The 21554-nt window shown below is 47.4% G+C and overlaps 1 long non-coding RNA gene across 2 annotated transcripts; it reads right to left on the bottom strand.

Moving 5' to 3' along the window:
- Positions 1-1994: 1994 nt before the first annotated feature.
- LOC110348696 (uncharacterized) lies at positions 1995-7904 on the bottom strand. 2 transcript variants are annotated; one of them, XR_002394165.2, is made up of 4 exons: positions 7673-7904; positions 7430-7492; positions 4623-4680; positions 1995-4000 (listed from the first exon to the last, which is right to left on the bottom strand). It is a non-coding gene; the product is annotated as an uncharacterized LOC110348696 (long non-coding RNA). The 2 variants fall into 2 exon arrangements; XR_015451076.1 differs by having other exon boundaries at positions 1995-3390.
- Positions 7905-21554: the final 13650 nt, after the last annotated feature.

Raw genomic sequence — 21554 nt, 5'->3', positions numbered from 1 at the left:
GGCAGGACTCCTAGGGCTTGACCCCCCATGGCCTCATCCAAGTCAAACCTTTCTCCAACCAGGTGGACAGCGGGAGCTCAACTTCTGCAGCCTGGGGAGCAGAGAGGGATCCCGGATCAGGAGAGGTCTCACCAACAAAGAGGAGGGGACCTCCCACATCAGCCAGCAACCTCCACCTCAGCTCAAGGGCAGCCAGTTCCCAGAACAAGTCTGTTTCCCTTTATGTTACGGTACACATCACCTTCCCCTGCTCTGCCGTCCAGACGCCAGACCCTGGAGAGTTGGGCCTGAGAAATGCTCCCCATGATGATGCCCCATGGAAGGGAGGGGGCATTAAAGCAGATGTTTCTGACCTGGATTCCACACCTCCCTTTAAGACATGGGCTTTGGGCTGGGGATTTAGCTCAGTGGTTCCGGCACCTGCCTTACAAGCGCAAGGCCCCAAGTTCAATCCCTAGTACCAAAAAAAGAAAAAAGAAATGCACTTATTCCTTCCTGGAAAGAACAGAGGCATCCCATTCAAGCTCAGCATCCCCGCAGGTCCCAGAGAGCTGGGTTGGAGCTGCCTCGGCCCGGCAGGTGCTGCTGTGCCTGGGAGACACCCACGGAAAAACATGTCCAGCCTGGCCTGCCACACGCTGATCCTGGACTTCTTGTGACTCACGGGGCAATGACATGGCCTTGCAGGTTTTAAGGACAGCCAGTGGGTCCCCACGTGCATGGCTTCACCAGCCCCCGAGAAATGGCATGTCACCAAGCAGGGGTTACGTGCGAGCCATCTCAAAGCTTCTCAGAACCAGGACCCTTGGTGGCGGTGAAGTCGTACCACTACGCAGCCCAAAATAAGCCTCAGGGAGCTGGTTAAACATTGTGGCAGAGCAACGCGGAAAGGGCAGCCTGTGTTCAGGATTAAACAACCCGCGTCCAGGTCACGAGGACGCAGGACAGGGCCACTGACCTGGGCACTGCCCCCGAAACCACGCGGACAGGTGTGTGTTCACGTCTCTCATTTCTGTTCTTTTTGTTTTGAGACAGGGTCTCACTCTGCAGCCTATTCTCAGTCTGCCCATTACTGGGACGACAGGCAGGCAGCCCTCGTTTTTGTTCTTATCTCAGCAGTAGCCACTCCCAGCCACCCCGGGCGCAGCGGAAAGCTCACGTGCAGGCTGCGCACGCGCAAGGGGGCTCCGCAGGCCACAGGGCCCGCGTGGACCGAAGCGCATGCGCTTGCAGAACCCAGAGGAGGAGCCTGCGGGAGAGGAGCCTGCGGGAGAGGAGCCTGCGGGAGAGGAGCCTGCGGGAGAGGAGCCTGCGGGAGAGGAGCCTGGGCGTCCCGAGCCAAAGCCACAGTGGAAAGCGGTCCCAGGTGACCAGGCTGAGGCAGGCCGGCGCGGACTCCCGCGGAGAGTCTCTTCCGGCCCAGGACGCGGAGGCGGGGCGGGCGGGGGCGCCGAGGAAACCGCAGCCGCCGGACGCTCTGCTTCCCAGCCGGGCGTCCACGACGGACAGGCTTAGCCCGGCCCCCAGCGCCCTGGTGCTGAGACGCAGGCTCACGCCGGGGCCGGGTCGACCTCGCAGCCCAGGCCGCCCCGCGCGTGGCCCACAGCCGGCCACGCTGCGCTCAGCGCAGGGCAGAGGAGGCAGGGAGAGGGCAGGGAGAGGGCAGGGAAAGCCCCGCCCCGGAAGTCACAGGCCTAAAACTGGAGATGCTGAAAGCCCCGCGGAGCACAGGCGTACTGGCTAGGTGCTGAGTACCTCTGGTGCCTGATACCCTGGTAGTAATGTCCTCTGGCTGCCAAGGGCCCCCAGTGCCAAGTACTCCCAGTGCTGAGTCCCCTGGTGGCAAATGTCCCCTGGCTACTGAGTACCCCTAGTGCTAGGTCGGGGGTGCCAGATGTCCTTCCACCCCCACCAGAGTTAGTCTAGGATCAGTTCCCCAACGACTGCCCACCCTCTTGCCTGCTTTATCATGCTAAAGTCACACGACTCTGAAGAATGGTGGCTATGGCAGCTTTAGTGACACTAGCCACAGGGGATGATCCAGATGTACAGAGAGGACGGTTCTTACTGTGGAATATTAAGCAGCCATGAACAGAATGACCACTGACAAGCCTAGAAAGTGCTGTGCTGGGTGTCAGAATCCAGACACAAAGCCACTCCACGAATGTCATTCATCTAGGCCAATCCTGGGACGGAGGCTGGCTGGTGGTGCCAGGGCCACAGGAAGGGCAAGAGAGTCAGGGTTTGCCCCTAGGAGAGAGGGTTCTGGGACCAAGTGGAGGAGATGACTGCACAACACCGAGTGGAGTAAATGCCAGCAAACTGCAAACGCTTTTAATGGTTGAAGGGCCCAGTTTTACCCACCTAGGATGGAGGGCAGGCTCGGTAGGCTCCTTGAGGACACCTGAGGAGACCACAGGCAGGGACAGCAGCGGTGCAGCCCTGCAGCCCTGCTGTCTGTGTGCACACCAGGCCCAGGAGCATCCTGGGCAGATGGACCGCACCTGTGACTGCTGGCAGCAGGGCTCGGTCCCACACTGGCCTGACTGCTGGCCCTGTGTGTGTAGCGCCCTTTCCTCTAGGCCCAGAGAAATAGACCCTCAGCCCACTCTGCAGGGGCAGCACCGGGGCAGGGCCTGTGCCACCTCGGCTCTGGAGAGACCTTCATTTGCTAGAGGGCCATGTTGGGCCCAGTGGGCTGGGCTGGAGCCCACTGGCCCGAGGTGTCTGGGTCTGAGCCTTTCCCTAAGTTCACAGCCTCCTCCTTTCCGGCCCCTCATCTTTGGTGTTTCACGCACTAATAAGACCCCTCCCTTCTATTTATAGCCACTTGGGCAGGCAGACCAGCATCTTCTGCCACTGCAGTCTTACTGAACCCGTCCCACCCAAAGCTAACAGTGCAGTGTGTGTCTCGGACCCTGGCGGATGGCTTCAAGGGGAGGCACAGCTCAGGCCAGGGGCGGGGACAGCCCACTTCTGCCCGGGAAATCCTACTTGCCCTCCCACTTCCAGGGCCGCATGAACGTGTGCCCTCGGCATGGGTGGAGTGGCCGCCCGGCAGGACAGAGTGGCCGTTACTGGGATCCCCGCCTGCCTTTCTCCTCTCTCCCTGCACACAGACACTTTTGAATTCCGTTTGGATTTTTGTGGAAACTGTTCTTTATTTTTCCCTCTTGTTTCTCTGGTAACAGCAAAACACACACACAGCGTGTCACCTGGCTCCCAGCTGCACTTTCCAGCAGACACCTAGAGCTGGAACCCAGCAGGGCTCGGCCGCCAGAAACTCTGGCGTTGCTCTCTTAACTGCTTCTGCCCCGGTGCCCTCCAGGGCCTGAGGACCAGCCAGGGTTGCCCTTTTCACCACTGGAGAGAAACGGTCTCCTCAGACCTCTGTGGGGAGAAGAAACAGTCAAAAACTCTTCTTTGATAGAGAGCAAGGGATTCCTTGTCTAGAAATCACTGAAGGCGGTTGCTCGGGGTTTGTACCTTTATTCCATCCAGCTCCTTGCAAAATTAGGAAGCCAAGGAGCAAAGAAAAGGCCACATGGTGCATGGGTGGCAGAGCCAGGAAGAGGGGCCCTCATGCTGCACTCCCTTCACCACGCCCCTCACACCATCGGGCTGCTGAGCAAAGGCAGCTGCCTGGGGGCCTCCAGAGCCCCGGGAACTGGCGGCTTCACCAGTTCTGTTTCTGCTGACTTGTGCTATTTTTGTTCTGAACAAAGAATTTCCTATTTCCACCCAGTTTTGAATCCCAAGTACATATTCTGAGAGCACAGCTTCTCTGACACATCCCAGCATAGCAGACAGATTTCTCTTTCAGGCACTAATTCACCAAGGGCCGGCCACACCCACTGTGGGCCTGCTGTGTGGGTGGGTGGGGTGGGTCCCGAGAGCAGGGGTCTCAGCGGTGTGGGGCAGGTGCTGCCGAGGCCTTCCTGCGGGGCTCCAGGCAAGGGCAGCTGTTTCATGGGCCTCTCGTAGTGTTTAGGTCATCCTGCTGTGACACATGAAGGAGGGAGAGTATTAGGAGCCTTTGAGATCTTGGCTCCTGAGCCCTTGTTATTGGCTGCAGCCTGCTCTCATGGAAGGGAAGGACAGCAGAAACTAGAATTATCATTCTGCTTCCTAAATAACCTTTTCCTCACCAGTGCCGACCTGTGTTCAATGAGAGCCCGTACAAACAATTTTCCATATTTTGCAGCTTACAGTGAAGTTTGGGGGAGAGAGCTGCAAGCTAAATAGTAATTTGAAAAGCACTTTCTAAGTATCCCGTCCAGGAGCCCTTTCAAAATACATCTGGGCTGTAAACTGCCCACCCTCTTTAAAAATGTGCTCGGGCCACAAGCCCGGACACCACCCAGCCTTCCTGTGGTGTGGTGATAAGCCAGGCAGGGCCTCCTGCAGGTGACCCAGGCCCAGGCATGCAGACCCCCGACTCCCTGCTCCTGGGGGAGCTTGGGCCACAGTGGTGGGCATTTGCCAAGATTCCTGGATTCACAGCCCTTGCGTTTCCTCTCTGTGGCCCCCACACCAGCAGCTGGGCCTCAAGCTCCACACGTCATTTCAGGGTAACAGCCCCTCGCCCACTGCGAAGGGATCCAAGGGAGCACAGCACCCACCTCGGTTCCAACAAGCCTGTGACCCGAGATCCACTTGGACTAAGGCCTCCTTCAGAACCTGAACAGGGGAAATCAGGGGCGTGAGGAAAATGCTCCCACTCCACCAGAAGGACAGGCATGGGCTCCGGCTCTCAGACGCAGGTGCCAAGATGGCGAGGCGTGGATCTGTCTTGGGAAAGACAGGGAAGGGAGGTGGGAGGTGTGGAGTGGGGTGGGGAGCGGCTGGCCCGGCTGCCCTCTGTGGAGTCCTGCCTGCCGCCTACTTTCAGACGAGGGGAGTGAGCCACATGTGCCCAGGCCGAGAGCTGCCTGTTGGACCTGCTGCCCTGCAGCATCCTCCATGGCTTGCACTGTTGCCCACGAGCACTTCGGGGACCCTGTCTCCACGCCAGTCCACAGCTTCGCCGGCAGGTGTGGCGGGTCTCAGGCGGTGCCCGACTCATCGCCCGAAGGCCGCCTGCAAGTCCCGAGGGCCGGTCTGGACCTGCATCCCCGGCAGTCGCCCAGACCTTCTTTCTGAGGCCCTGGGCTGCGGCAGCCGAAGCCTTTGTCCAGCTCATCCCCCAGGGCTTCTCGGTGGGAGGGGCACAGGCACTCATGTGACTTCCTCAGACCCACATTGGTTCCTCCTGCTGGTCACTGTCCAAGGCAAGACACCTCTGCTTGCTCCCAGGAGCAAACACCCTGGTGGCAGCTGAAACTGTGGTCAGTAGGACTCAGGGTTAGACCCCAGCTCTCTAGAGCCCAGAGCTGTGGAAGGAGAAACCCCAAATCCCCAGTGGGTCACGGAAGGTGGGAGTGAGGCCACATCTGTTTGCATCCGGCCTCTGGGTCCTGGACCCCGTCCTCCCTGGACCCTCAGTCCTCCACATGGGTCTGGCTGACACAGGCGTCATCCTGCAGCAGGGCCCTTCTGTCCAACGGGGCCTCCAGCTGCTGGCTCAGCCCTGCCTTCCGAAGGTGTTCATGCCTGCTGCCAAGCAAGTGTGACCAGACAGTGGGTCCCACAGTCAGAGCCACACCTACACCCTTCACCGTGCGGTGGGCCTCCTGGTTGGACGCTGGGCCTGTGGGCCAGGCGCTCAGGAGGCCCTGCTTAGCAGGCGCAGTGAGCCTGCACGATGACCCCATAGCCAGGATGGAAGGCTGGCCCATGCTGTTGACTCCCCACCATGTGCCCAGCGGGCATCCCTGAGACTCTGGGCAGTTGGAGGCGGCAGGATCTGCCTTGGGAGTGGGCCCTGCTTACATCCTTTCTCATGTCTTTACCAAGTGAGATTAAAAAATATGTTGACTGCTGCTGCTGAGTGCCATCCAACAGAAAGACAGACTCCTCAAAACACTGTGTCCTCATCTGCCTTATTTTTCACTGGACCCACACTGTTCAACCTCTGGCTCTTCCCCAAAGTACAATGACCCTGGAAGATAGATTGAATCCACCCAGGACATCAAGACAGCCAGGAGAGAGCGAGACACACAGTAAGGAGGACTTCCAAAACAGCTCCAGAAAGTGGCAAGAATGATGGGATGAGTATCCGCCAAGGACGTGCAGGATTTTGAGAGAAATTCGTGGCAACCTGTCTTTTACTGTAACAAATACTTTAAAATTTAAATACTGTTTTTTTTATCATGCAGTATAGGTTAGATGCTGTAGTTGAAAATGTGAGCTAGAGAAAAAAGAAATGGAAACTGCACCCTGAAGAACGCAGAAAACAAAGTAATGAAGGAAGACCAGAGCATCAGAGGTCTGAGATTCAATACCAACCACTCAGACCTACTTTGCATTGGAATCCTGGGACTGAGGGATCAGGAAAATGGCTGATGAGTCCTTGATGAGCTCTTCTAGATTTGCTGAGAGCTATGTAGCTACAGACAAAAGAATCTCAACAAGCACCGAATAACATAAGCAAAATAAATAAATACAAGGGAGGATCATACTAAGTTGTCTGCAGTGTCTGCAGTGGTGAAGAGGAACCCTTAAACCAGTCAGAAGGAAACCACTGAGACACCATGTCAGGCCAGGATTTAGCTCAGTGGTGCCACCACCTGCCTCAAAAGCTCCAGGTCCTGAGTTCGATCCCCAGTACCAAAAAAAGAAAGAGACAGACAGACAGACATTCATGTGCGGAGGAGAAAAGCAGCATTAACCTAGGATCCTGTGATAAGCAACCCCAGCTTCAAAGATGAAAACCCAATAGAGGTATTTTCAAACATACAGAGACCCCTCATGAGCAGAACAGTACCTGCAGGAAATATCTCCAGAACATCTTCAAAAGGATGGAAAGTGATCCCAGACACAGTTCACACTGACACAAAGCAAGTAACAGTACTGCGGGCCGATAGGAAGAATTACTTTTTCGGGCCAGGGATGTAGCTCGGTGGCACCACACCTGCCTGGCAAGCACAAGGTTCTGAGTTCGATCCCTGGTACAAAAAAAAGAATTACTTTCTCCTTAAAAAAATAGCTTTATCACATAATTGACTGTTTAAAGCAAAAACAGCAGTGTACTTGGGGTTTACAACATGGGAATAGATAAAACGTGAACCAGTGGTAGCACACAGGGTAAGAGCCCAAGGCTGCAGGCTCACTGATGGCACTGTGTGAAGTGGGGGTCTGAACACAGACGAGGGAGCTTGCAGAGTTGGGGTGCAGCCCCGTGGGGAGAGTGAGATCCTGGGTTCCATCCCAACACCAAAATAAAGTGTATATTGGAAACTCTGGAACAACCATTGAGAAAAATGAGAAGTTGTATTGGTCAGCTTTTTTTTGCTGTAATAAAGCATCCCCAAAGCATGTTTTGACTTACAGTTTGGAAGTTTCAGCTCGTGATCAGTTGGCCCCGATGCCCTGGGCCTGAGCGAAGCAGCACCTGGCGGCAGGAGGGCGTTCAGAGCAAAACCACGCCCCTCGTCATCAGGAAGCAAACGGAAAAGAGGAAGGGATGGGCTCTGTCAGTGCCCCAGGACCGTCCCCCGACCCAGGGTGCCCTCCAGGCCCCACTTCCTGCAGTTTCTGCCACTTGGCAGCGGCACTGAGGGGAGGACCATACCTTAACACATGGACCCGCGGAGACACGTACGCAAACCACAGCTGCGATGTGACCAAGAAACAAAGTGAGGCGCTGAGATCGAATGCAGCCGGGCCCCACACAACAGGCCGTGCACGCGCACAGGGCTTGGCCATCTGTGTCCGCGGCTCACTCCAACGGGCACAGCAGTTTCTCGGAATGCGTCCCCGTCGTGAAACGGCACATAGCTGCCCTGAAGAATGTGTAACCCAAAGTAAGACTGAAAAAGAAGAGACATGATAAACGGAGCAAATAAAAATTAGAAAACGGGTACATTTAATCTAGATATATTCATATTAAATAGAAATTAAACACTTTTCTTTAAAGGCAGAGACCTCAGTGTTCATAAAAATGCAAGAAAATAATATTTAAAGAAATATACTTTAAATATAAGGACACAGATAGGCAAAAATAGAAAAATGAAAGAATATGTCTTGGAAATACTAAGAAAGCAGGAGTCCAATGTTAGTATCAGACAAAGCAGACTCAGGACAAACAGGAGGATTAAAGAGCATGTTCCATAATGATGAGGGTGGCAATTCATCAGCAAGGTGTCCTATGAAATGTACGCTCGCCTGATTTCTTCATCTAACTTCTAAAACTTCCAAAACACGTGAATGAAAAACTGAGACAACTGAAGAGAGCATTAGATAAAGCCACAGTTGTAGAGATTTCAATACCTTCTCAGTAAATGATGGAAAGAAAGCACAAACCTTGGAATTAAACTAAAAGTCAATAAAAATATATCTTCAAAGTTCCCCAAGTATTCTGAAGTTAAGCAATAAACTTCTAAATAATATCTCAGTCAAAGAGATAAAAAAATTAGAAATTTCTTTTTACTGAATAAAAAAACCTTTGCCATATATTATGCTGGTATAGCTAACATAGTGTTTAGAGGAAAACATACTTTTATGTGCTTATATTGGAAAAGAAGAAAGATGTAAAATAAGCATATAGGTTTCCACCATACAAAACTAGAAAAATTAAATCAAGAAAGTGAGAGGAAAGAAGAAAATTAGAAAACAATGGATAGCAATGAAATTTAAAAAAATAAACCAAAGCTGATCTACTAAAAATGTCAATAAAATTCATAAATATCTAGAGAGATTGATCAAGATGAAAAAAACACAGATTACCAAAATCAAGAATGAATTAGGAAATCAGAACTAAAAACATTCAAAAGATCAGAAATTTCAGAGCTTGAGAGGCTGAGGCAGGAAGATTGCAGCAAATTTGAGGCCAGCCTGGGAAACATGGTGAGTTCAAGGCCGATTTGAACTACATATTGTGACCTTGTCCCAAACAAATCAACAACAAAACACCAGAACATCACAAAGGAATATTACGGAAAAAACTTGGATAAAATCCAATATGTATTCATGATTTTTTAAAAAAAATAACCTCGATGGAAAATGGTATAGAAGGATCTTACCTTAAAAAGCTATTTATGAAAAACCCACTGCCAACATCATACTGAATGAGGAAAAAAACTAAAAGCATTTTCACTAAAATTAAGAACAACACAAGGATTCCAACTTTCTCTGTTCCTGTTCAATATGATACTCAAGGTTTCAGCCAGTGCAATTAGGCAGGAGAAAAAATATTCTTCACAAATGACATGATCCTTTACACAGACAATCCAAGAAACTCCACAAGCAGATTCTTAGAGCAAAATGGCAAGATACAAAATAAACACACAAAAAATCAATAGCATTCTATATACCAAGAATAAACCCACCGAGAAAGAAATCGGGAAAATAATTTCATTCACAGTAGATTCAAAAAAATTGAATGTCTAGGAATTAACGTAACCAAGGAAGTAAAAGACCTTTATAATGAAAACTATATTGCTCTGAAAAAAGAGATTGAAGAGGACATTAGAAAATGGAAAGACATCTCTTATTCTTGGATAGGCAGAAATAACATTGTCAAAATGTCCATGTTGCCAAAATTACATGTAGATAGATTTAATGCAATCTCCATCAAAATACTATAAGCTTTTTTCACAGAACTAGAAAAATTCTAAATTTATATGGAATCAAGGAGACCCAAGATCGCCAAAACAATCCTGGGCAATAAGAGCATTACAATCCCAGACTTCAAGCTACACTACAAAGCTACAATTGTAAAAATAACAGGAACTGGCACAAAAACAACATCTTTGGCCTTTAGAGAAATGTAAAATCACAACAACATTGAGATCCAACCTTACTCCAATAAAAATGGCCATTATTACAGACTCAAAAAATAATAAATGCTGGAGAAAAAAGAACCCTTGTACATTGTTGGTAGGAATAGAAATTAGCACAACCACTTTGGAAGTCAGTATGGAGATTCCTGAAAAAGCTAACAATAGAAACTCCATTTGACTCAGCTATATACCTCTCCTGGATATCTTCCCCAAAGAGATAGTCTTCATACTACAATGATACAGGCATACCCATGTTTATAGCAGCAAAACTCACAATAGTTAAATCCTACAAGAAGCCTATATTCCCTTCAACAGATGAATTGATAAAATGTGATCTATATACATAACATAGTACTACTCAATCATAAAGAAGGATAAATTTAAGTCATTTGTATGAAAATGGAAATAAGACCATAATATTAAGTGAAATAAGTCAATCACAAAAGGTTAGATAATGAATAGTTTCTCTAATATGAGAAACTGAAAATATAAATTATTTAAAGAGCACACTAGAAGACCCATGTTAAGAAACAGGAAAGTAGACTCTGAGAGATGAGAAGATCTACAGAAGGAGGGAGAGAGGAGGTTGGAGGGTAAGGGGGAGTAAAAATTAGCAAGGTATGGTGTGCACATGTCAAACCCCAAGCTAAGTGTAAATGCTATCGATCACAAACACACACTAATGAAAAAAGTTTTTTAAATAAAATTGGCTGCAAAGCAGAAAACACATACACATGTGCGCACACACATGCATGCATGCACACATGCATACACACACACACACACACACACACACAGAGGAATATTACAAAGACTTTATCCTCCCAAAATTGGCAACTTAGAAGAAGTGAAAAAATTCCTTAAAACATAAAAATTACCAAACTTAAGGAGAAAATAAAGTCTAAAGATACCCATAGATTAAAATAAAATCATTATCAAAAGCCTTCCAAAATGGAAACCCCAGGCCTAGAACCCTATGGGATATTTAAGGAAGTTGTCATATTAATCTTCACAAACTCTTTCAGAAAATAAAAAATGTGAAAATTTCCAACTTATTTTTGATGCAGTGTTATTACCAGGAACCCCTGAAACATTTCTGGAAATGTCTATAGTAAGCTCCAGTCTCCTGCTCAGTGTACAGCACAGGCAGGCCTGAGGGAAAAAACTAAAAGACAGAACTAAGAGAGACAGAAAGCAGGCACCAGGACTACTAAAGCCAGGGCAACCAACAAGGGTGCTGTCCAGTCCAAGTCACTGATTTTTACTGGTGATTAATTGGGGTAAAAGTGAGCTACATGCAAGGCAGGATAAGCTACATGTGAGGATGTGCAGTCGTGCAACTTCTATGGAAATTAATGTAAGCAAGGCTCATAAAAGACAAGACAAAGCATTCTCAAATTAGGAACAGAATAGACAAAATATATAGTTGTAATTCGAACATTGTCCTTCTAGTTAAGAAGGTTTTAGTTGTGGGAATGGAATTTGGGTCCAAGTTACTCTGACCTTGGCACATATGCTTTGGCCAGACTCACTTCTGTAAACAAGCTGACTGTGGGGTTAACTCTTCATAGCCTGCACTGCTTACAGCCCGCTTTGGGCATAATCAACATTGCAGGCTCCTGCAGAGTTATTCTAGTATTAGAGGCAAAGACACAGGAGTACCTCAGTTCATGAACTTAATTTGTTCCACCATCCTGGAAAAGATGGCCACATCTGTGTTTGTGCAGGAAAGATGGTTGTGGTTGTTTGTCACCCGATGTAATGTTTGGAAGCAAAACCAAAATTTTGCCAAATGCTTTTGTTTGCCAACCAAATTGTCATAATTTGAATCTCCATATAGTCAAAACAATCTTGAAAAAATTGAAGAATTTATCATACCTGATTTCAAAACTCAGTGAGAAATTGAGTAATCATAAGAGTTTGAAACTGCATATGGCTTGACTGATAGATTCATGAAAAAGAGTACACAGTCTAAAAATAGACCCATTCATCCATGGTTAGTTGGTTTTGATCAAGATGTCAAGGTGAGCGGGGTTATGTCAGTGGTTATGGTGCCTGGCTCACAGCGCAAGGTTCCAAGTTTGATCCCCGGTACCAAAACAAAAAGATGTCAAGGTGAGGGCCTGGGCATTTAGCTTAGTGGCATCACACCTGCCTCACAAGCACAAGGGCCTGACTTCAATCTCTGGTTAAAAAAAAAATGTCAAGGTGATTCAATGAGGAAAGAATAATCTTTCTACAAAGGCTGCTGGAAGAGAACAGTTCCTTGATCCTCACATGACATTATACACAATAATCAGTTCACAGATGCCATTGACCTAAACAGAAAGTTGAAACTGTAAAACTTCTAAGAGAAAATGTGGAAGAAAATCTTCACAACCTTGGCTAGGCAACAAGACATAAAAAAGTATAACTATAAATACAAACTGTTAAATAGACTCCATCAAAATTCAAATCTTCTCTTCAAAAAGCACCATTATTCTGGGAATGAGGGAGGATAGGAGGGTGAGAGGGGAAAGGGAAGTAAAAATGATTAACCTCTTTCATTAGTTTTTATAAGATACTATAACAGAAAATATAAAATGATAATTTTAGCAAATTTATTCAATAAATTTTCTGTGTATGGTACATCTTAAAACATTCAGCATACAATGCAACGCTACATCTGGACAGGGCTATCTAGTCTCTTTCCGAATTCTTTTTGCATTATTGTCTCACTTTCTTTGGACTTTACACTGTCATGTTGGCCTTTCCTTTTTTTCTGTGCATGGTATAATTTCAATAAAGTGTCTGCTCACTAAATGTCAGGGTGAAGACATCGATGATGGACACTGTGGCAGTTTTTTATCCCATATTTTTCAATTATTTGGTCTATTAGACCTAATCTAAATTGTAAATGACTTTTGAACCACTTTATTCTGAATAAGTAACAAACGAGTTTCATATTGTTTGATCCAAAAGGTGCATAAATATTTCATAATAATGTTTCTTCCTCACTTTGATTACAGGATAGCTTGTCAGATATTGCTGAACTCTGTCAACACTTTCCACAGAAATATTGTAATCACTGACCACTATTGGTATTTTTTTAGCTTCGTTTCTTCTTTCAAGTTCTATCACTTCTGTATAATGAAGAGTTGGCAATAAGGAGACACCTTTTTTGTCTTTCTGTTTCATAACAGACATTTCCTCTCCAGTATGCTAACATTTCTCTCTTTTTCAATTTTTTTCTTTGTCAGATCTTTTGGCACTTCCTTCTTATTCAGTCCCAAGCATCTCCCTTTTGTATTGCAAAAGAATATCTCAGAGTTCTAGAAAAGTATAAAATTATATCTAATGTACTTATGATAGGAGTTTTTATAGATTGTAGCACAAAACTATAGGTTATTTTTCACAAAATAAACACAAATTATAAAAGAAAATAACCAGAGCTTATTATTAGATTTTACTAGAAACAAAAATCAAAGGTGGATACAATGTTCTAAATAAAAAAGTATGCAAAAATATCTGATATAAAGAAAATAAACAGATATACGAGTGTGACTCCTACAAACAAGAATTGACTACTTGAAATGACACCTGCCCAGCAACGTTCAGAATAGTTAGGGCCTAAACAAATGCACTGCCCAAGTGACACTCGAGGCAAACTGTTAAGTGGTTAAGATGCAATACGTGTCTGTGCCAACTCCCCAGGATGAATGCACTTACTGTGTATCACAAACATATACTGATAAAAAATAAATAAGAAAGAAAGTGAAAAGCTACAGGCTAGAAGAAAGAATTTATAAGTCACATATCTGACAAAAGATGTGTATCCAGAATATAAAAAGAATAATTACAGTTTAATATTAAGGAAATGTTCCCATAAAATATGAGTAAAAGATTTAAATAGATATTTTTCAAAGAACATATTCAAATGGTCAATAATCACATTAGAAGATGCTCAACATTGTCATCAAGGAAATGCAAATTAAAATCACAGTAAAATGCTATACGTTTATCCAGTAGAAGCAGTAAAATTTGAAAGGTTGACAATATTAAGTGTTGACAAGAATGTGGAGTAACTGACAGGAGTAAAAAATGGTACAGCCATCTTGAGAAACTGGTCATTTATCAACAAAATATACACCCACTTATAACCTAGCAGCTGTATTCCTAAATATTTACTCAAGAGCAATGAAAATATATGCCCACATATGGACTTGTACAGAAGCCTGTAGAGGTTTTATTCATCAATAGTCAAATAACATGTCCATTAATAGAAGAGATAAACCAATGGCAGTACCTCCATACAATGAAATAGTGCACAGTTAGAGGAAGAAAGGAGCTACTGATTGTCACAGCACGTGGACCAGCCTCAGAAACTGTATGACTCCATTTATATGGGGCTCTTTTTAAAAAGAAAATCTGACCTATAACAATAGGAAAATTAATGTTTGCCTGAGAGTGGGTGGCGAATATCTGCAAAGGGGCCCAGGGAAATGTGGGCAATAATAAGAACGTCTTAGATCCTGAGTGGTGTGCTCTTTGCAAAGCCATATGCATTTGTCAAAACTCATCACACTATCAGTTACACATCAGTAGATTTTATTTTTTTGAGACAGGGTCTTGCTATGCAGTTCAGGCTGGCTTTAAGCTCACCATGTAGCCCAGGCTGGCCTCGAATTCATGGTCATCCTCCTGCCTCAGCCTCCTGAGTCCTGGAATCACAGACGTGCACCACCACACCCAGCTCTAGATTTTTTGGGGGGAGGGGGTACTAGAAATCGAACTCAGGGCCCCATGTTTGCCAGGCAGGCACTGTACCACTGAGCTACATCCCTGGCCCTTCTAGATTTTTTTTTTTTGGTACCAGGGATCGAACTCCGGACCTTGCGCTTACGAGGCAGGCACCGGAACCACTGAGCTAAATCCCCAGCACTCTAGATTTTATTTTCAAAGACCCGCCACTGACTTCTATTTTGTCAGTGTGGAGAATTAAATTTCCTGAATGACATTAAACACAAAAATGATGAGTCAAAAACATCAAGTCTTAAATGCACTGCTGACTACAGAATAATCTCTTTGTAGTAAAAAAAGATTAATAAAGTGAAGGTGGGAATACTGACAAAATTCAGTATTTGCAAAGAAGATACTGAAAAAGATTATATGCATCTTTCACTTCCTGAAAAATGTCAAAAGGGTAATTCAAATTAAAATGTCAAGCAGATGGTCCAGAGTTGGTAGTTCATCAAAAATCACAAACTACAAAACACTAACAAAGAGGGTTTCCAGAGTGAGAGCAGCAACCAGGGGTCTAAGGCCAAGGCCAAGCCTGCAGTGTGCTGAGTGGGAAGATCTGCTGGTGGGCTCTGTTTAACCCGAGACCAGCTGCGCTGAGAATGAGGGCTGAACACAGCTTCCTATGCTGTCAGCTGCCAGTGTCCTCTTTCCAGAGGAAATTCCAGGGGATTGCTCTAGGCAGAAGCAAGACACCATATGGGCCGGAGAAGGAAAGAGGAGTTGTGAACAGAGTTGACAATGGACACAAGGTGAATCCACACAGGTATCAGTGGGACCAGATAGCACTGGAAGTGTCTCACCTGTGTGGTTATATTGCCAACCAATTAAGGGTTCTTTCTCTCAATTCAGATAGAAATCACTAATTGCCAGGCTCAACTCTGCTAGCAGCCCTGATGCCACTGGAGGACCCCAGCTGGTGCGGGATACCACTGGTCACTCTGCCGGGTGCTGGTTTCAGCTACTGATCTTTACCAGCTGCTGGTCTCTGCAGCTCTTCAGTGACAACAGCCGCTAGTGTTTATTGCTCTCTCTTTCTTCTGACATGATCATTCTGTCCACATAGCTCAGGATAAGGATCTTGAATAGGTTTACGGGACCTTCTGAGCCCACACTACCTGAGAAATAAATCATGAGCAGATTTACAGGACCATCAGAGTGAGGCTTTAGTTTTTATTTATTTAGAGAGGGTCATTCCTCCAGAGGAACCCCTTGGAAACCAGCCCAGAAAGTGTGTGGGAGTGTTACTTATATACAACTGCAAGTGTTTGATTGGTCCAAGTGTAGGCTCTTAATTGGTTCCAGTGTGTGTGGGACTCCAGGACAGCCACAGCTCTTATGGCAGTGATTCAATGACAGGGCAGGGCAACATGAGCTGTTCAATCAACAACTGTGGAATCTGCATTTAAAAAATGGTGGGCCAAAATCTGAGAATCTTCAGGAGGGCTAGCTGTGTTCATCATGGCTTCCTGGGGAGACTGGGGATGTTAACAATGGGGCCAGACCTCTCCCCCCATCTTAGCCATTTAGGGGCCCCCCTGCTTTGTCAAAGAGGCAGCGGCAACATCCAGAGTGGGGAAGGGACACTACTGAGCTGCACTCCCAAAGAGAGGGGCCACTAAATAACAGGGAGGCAAGGCAAGTGGGGGGGGGCAGCAGCTATGCCCCAAACCAGGCTCCCCACCCCCACCAGCTGGCACCAGAAAAGGGAGAGTCCGGCAATTCTCAGCTGTCTCGGTGAGAAAGAATCCGAGTCCTAGACAGGAGAGTGGAAGGGTGCCCAGGCTGATTCCTTCAGGGGTTTTGTACTGGCTGAAGGAGTGCAGGAAGATATTGACTCTGGCAGGCTGCATACAATAAAACTCCCTTTTCAAGCAGATGCAGATGAAATGTGCCTCCTGTCGTTTGGGATTGGAGGTTAGTGTCTGCCAGGCTCTGGGATGGAATGAGCCCCTTTACCAGGTCCCAGTGGCCTGCAGAACATCACCAGTCACCACACTGCTGAGGGCCAGATGAACAGTGATGTCCTGAGTGCTCGTGGGATTTCTTACGTCCAAACTGTGTGTGCTGTCCCTGAGGGGTGGGGTACAGCTACAGGGACGTCCACCCCAGGTGAAACCTCAGGGCTGGGGAGGGAGGGGCTTCCAGGGCCCCACAGCATGAAGGTCAGAGCCAATAACTGCCTGGGTGCTCAGCGGCCTGGGTGCTTCCCATACCTACAACAGTCCTGGGCCTTCCTTCTCCCTCGGGGTACAGGAGACACCACCCACCTCGGGCTTCCCAGGCCACTGTCACCAAGGCTTCTCTGCAGCCCAAACCAAAAGCAAGAGCATCCTCTTCCAGTGTTCATGTTCCAGCTGTCATGTTCATAGTATCAGGCCCCAAGGAGAACAGAAGTCCCCAGGCAGGGCCGCAAGGTTCTGAAAAAAGCCATGTGTCACAGGCCAAGCCTGGGAGGTGACCATAGTGGGTGATTTCGCCAAGAACAGGGGCTCAGCAGAACAGAGGAAGCCTGCGCCGCCAGCCAGGTCTGGGCCAGTGTGAGTGTCCGACAGCAGGACACCTGGGCCCCAGTCCCCGCTGTCCCTAACAGCCTCACAGAGACAGCCAGGGGACTGCTGGGATCTGAGCTGAGGCCTGGCCAGGCAGAGGCCCCCATCCCCTGTGCCTGAGTGGTGGGACCCCCTGGGGGCTGCCTGTGATGGAGTCGAGCTGCCCTTGTGCCAGGTGCCGAGGCCTGAGCCGCCCCTAACAAGTTTAGGAAATGAAGAGGCTGCATCTGGCACTGCTGAGGGGGAGACTTGGACAGACCAGGCCTGCAGGCTGGAGAAGGCCCCCAGGACTCAGCCCCATGCCCATGAAGGGACCCGGCCACGGAGCTGCCAGGGATTCCGGCAAGTGGCCCCAGACAAGGGCTCAGAAGCCAGGCTGCTGTCAGTCACTGTCAGCGCATGGCTTCCCTAACCCAGTGGTTCTGCAAGGACTGATTCTGAGGTGCGTTTGGGCCCCTGACACCCTGCTCCCAGCTCTGAGCCCCGCACAGCTGTTTCTGTGCCGGCTGGACCATAATTGGAAACAGCCTCTGCGTGTGACTCAGAGGAAGCCCACACCACGCCCCCGCCCACTCACATAGGCACGTCCTGTTCCCTCCTTTGAGGCTTCGGGGGGGGTCGGCTTCCTGTGAGCCCCCAGAGCCATGGCTGACATGTGTTGGCCACACAGCTGAGTTCATCGGGCTCAGGTGTTAGGAAAGCTCCAACCCAGCCAAGAGCACTTGGCTACGTACTTCTGTCATATGTATACACATGCACATATCCATGCATGGACGTGTGTGTTGCACACATGTGTGCACAGATGCCCACATGCTCGCATGTGTGAAGTTGGACATCTGCATGCAGTTTGCATGTATGCATTGATATACATATATACACACATGCACTTATGTGCACACACGTGTGTCCATTATACACGCGTTCATGTGTGTAGGTGTGTATACATGGGTGTGTGGCATGTACACGTGTGTACACATGCTTATACAAAACATATGAACACACACAATGTTTCCACTAGTTCTTCATGGCTCATGTGATAGGGCAGGCTCCTCCAGTGACCTCCAATCTCAAGGTCAACTGATGATCAACCTTAATCACATCTGCCATCTGACACAGGGACAAAGAGCAAAGGGCCTCACAGACTTCTACCTGCCAGAGGAGGGAGCTGGCTGCAGACCTAGACACCAGGACCAGCAGGTTTCACTAGGCAGCAGGGTCTGTATGAGGCCCTGAACCTCATAGGAAAGTGCTAGTCCAGAAAAGCCAAAGCCTGACACTCAACTGCCAAGCCTCTGAGACTGCCACGTACCAAAATCCTTACCCTCTGAGCTCAGCCATAGAAGCCTTGCTGTGCAGAGCACATGGGCGTTTGACTGTTACCACAGTTACTCACCCACAGCCCAGATTCTTTCCTGGTACGTTTGCTGTGACACATGCACCTGGACAAGTCACCTCGGAACATTCTATCTGAGTGACAAATCAGCTCCCTGTCTGTGGTGGAAAGTGTGTCACCTGGGAGTCCAGTGTCCACTGAGCTGCCTGCATCCCTGGTCCCCAGTCCCTGTGCCCCCACATGGGTGAGAGACAGGAGCTGCCCCAGCCCCAAGAAGACCTCAGGCCCAGGTGAGGAGGAGGAGGAGGAGGCCCAGCCTCAGGGTCTCTGCCTGCAGCCCAGCGTGGGCAGGCGGAGTCTCTACTGGGGATCCTGGTGTACTCCCTCCTGGGCTCCCAGGGCAACAGCAGCCACTCCAAGCCTTGCCCACCACAGCAGAGGATGCAGAGGCAGGCTGATCCCAGCAGGGCTGTGCCCTCCTCTGTGCCCCAGCAGGGCCTTGCTCCCAGCTGGGCATCCTCCAGGACCATCTCAGGGGCCTTGGGAGGTCCCTGACCCAAAGGGGAAACAGAAAGTTCTGTGGCACTTCAGCCAAAGCCCCCGGAACCAGAGTGTCCTGAAGTCGCTTTCAGCCCACAACTCCTCCTCCAACACCCTCATCACTGCAGCTCCAACAGACATTAGAAGGCCCGTCAAGACATGCAACGGCCATCCTTATGCCAGTGCACTGAGACAGCGGATGGGACTACATTCCTTGACATACACAAATTTCTAAACCAATTCAAGAAGCAATAGTCTGAATGTTTTAAAAGATGAATTCATTCCTGCAAGTTCTTCACTGAACAATTCTATCAAACATTTGAGAAAGAAGTAACATCAATCCTGTAAAAACTGTTTTGACGGAAGAGAAAGGAACATTTCAAAATCCATTTGCTGCCAACTGTAGGGGTGCATGCCCATAATACCAGGACCTTGGGAAGCGAGGTAGGAGGATGGCAAGTTCAAGCCATTCTGGACAATTTAGCAATTTATTGAGACACTGGCTTAAAATTTAAAATAAATAAATAAAAAGGCTAAGGATGTAGCTCATTGTGAAGGCCCTGTATTCAATCCATAGTATTGCAATAATAATAATTAGTAATAATAGTAATTTTGTGAGTCTAGTATCGTCTGTGACCAAAACCAGATAAATGTTTTTAAAAAGAAAAGAAAAACAGAGACCAACATCCCTCAGGAACATAGACACAAAAGTTCATAACAGAACATTAACAACCTACCAAAGCCATGATCAAGTGGGCTAATCCTCCAAGTGCAATTTTGGTTTAAGGTTTTGTAGTAAATAGAACAGGGGAGGAAGCACTGACCACCTCAATAAATGCAGAAAATATAGCTGACAAAAGACAACCTCTGTTTATGAAAGCACTCTGAAGAAATCCAGGAATTGAAAGTAACTTTCTTGACTAAAATACCCTATAGCTAATGTTGTATTTAGTGTGGGAGACAGAAGATGTCCTCTCTAAATTCAGGAGGACAGCAGGCCTCCACTCTCAGCACTGTTAATTGACACTTTACTAGCAGCTTAGCCGGTGCATAAGGTGAGGAAAAGAAATAAAATCTGTATATTGGAAAGAAGAAGTAAGTTCTACAGTCTATTTTTCAAAGCTATGATAATGAATTTATAGCAAGCAATGACTCAATATACGAAAGTCAATGATCATGCAGGGCTTGTGGGGTGGCCAAGGGAGTCTCTTGATAAACCTTTTCCTCCTTAAGAGGAATTAAATTACTCACATAGTCATCAAAATCTGTTTTTTCAGAGCCCTGGAAATTAACTGAATGATTACTGCAATCTGAAGAGCATTTGTTTAAGAAAAAACAGTGTGCGAGCCACTCACTCCTGCTCTATCTACCACGAACAAACCTTAAACACACAGCACCCAGGAGGGGCCAGGCATGAGAGCCCTTGTATGAGATGCCCAAAAGGAAAATCTGAGAGACAGGAAGTGGACTAATGGTTTAGTCCTGGGGTGGAGGGAGGGAGGAATGGGCACTGACTGTAGAGGGCATGAGAGGTCTTACAAGGTAATAAAAATGCTTGGAAACTGATCTACCATGACAGTTACACGAACTGGCAAAGTCACCAAAATTATTAAATCATATATGAACATCATGGACTTTATGCTATATAAAAGATACCTCGATAAACTTGTCTTTAAAAAAAAAGCTAAGCATTGCAGCCTTCAGTGCTGGTCACCAACATAATCAAACTTTAGTACACAGCATGGGCTCTCAGCCAGGCCTCTTGAAAAGCTACATTGCAGGAGTAAGGAAAAACTGACAAAGACATAAATACAGGCTGATTCCAATCCCCAGTTGGAAAAGACGATCTTTCCCTCTACTCACTGACAACCAAAATAGCATTAAATCTTATAAAAAGGCAGATTGTATTGAACAGAACTTCCACATCTTTCACACATAATGTCTAGCATTTCACCAAAACTTACTAGGCAGATCAAGGGCTAGGACCACATACTTATGTGGAAAAAAAGAAATGCAGTGGACCCTTGACTTACGAATTCAGTTCATTCCAGGGCTGGTTGTAACTCACGTTGGTCAGTGAAGGCTCAGACTCCTCTACACAGTCTTCAAAGTCTCTCTCCTGTGCACAGGCGGATCTCAGTGTCCTTAGAGAGACCCTGACCCAGGATTCCTCAGTTGACCCCACACAGGGAAGGACGTTAGACAGCTCCTTCCAGAACACTTTAAGGGTTAGATCTGTGTCTGAGACCATCTGGAATCACAAGAGACTGGCATTTGGGTTATAACTCAAGACTTTAGTGGTAAGTTAAAACTTAGCATTCTAGTCATAACGAAGTTGTTCATATGTCAGCCAGTAGTAACTCAAGGATCCACTGTGATAGAAATAGAAATTATAACTCCATAATTTTGCAACTGCAACTGCACAGCAGAGGCTGTGCCGTTCTGCCTCCTGGGACCCTGAGTGGTGAG

This window comes from Heterocephalus glaber, unplaced genomic scaffold, assembly GCF_053883595.1.
Source record: "Heterocephalus glaber isolate CG9 unplaced genomic scaffold, H.glaber_assembly_v1.0 deba00000122, whole genome shotgun sequence".
In the NCBI taxonomy this organism is placed as follows: Eukaryota; Metazoa; Chordata; class Mammalia; order Rodentia; family Bathyergidae; genus Heterocephalus; species Heterocephalus glaber.
Note: the sequence above shows the minus strand (reverse complement) of the source record. Positions and strands in the feature narration are given on the sequence as shown.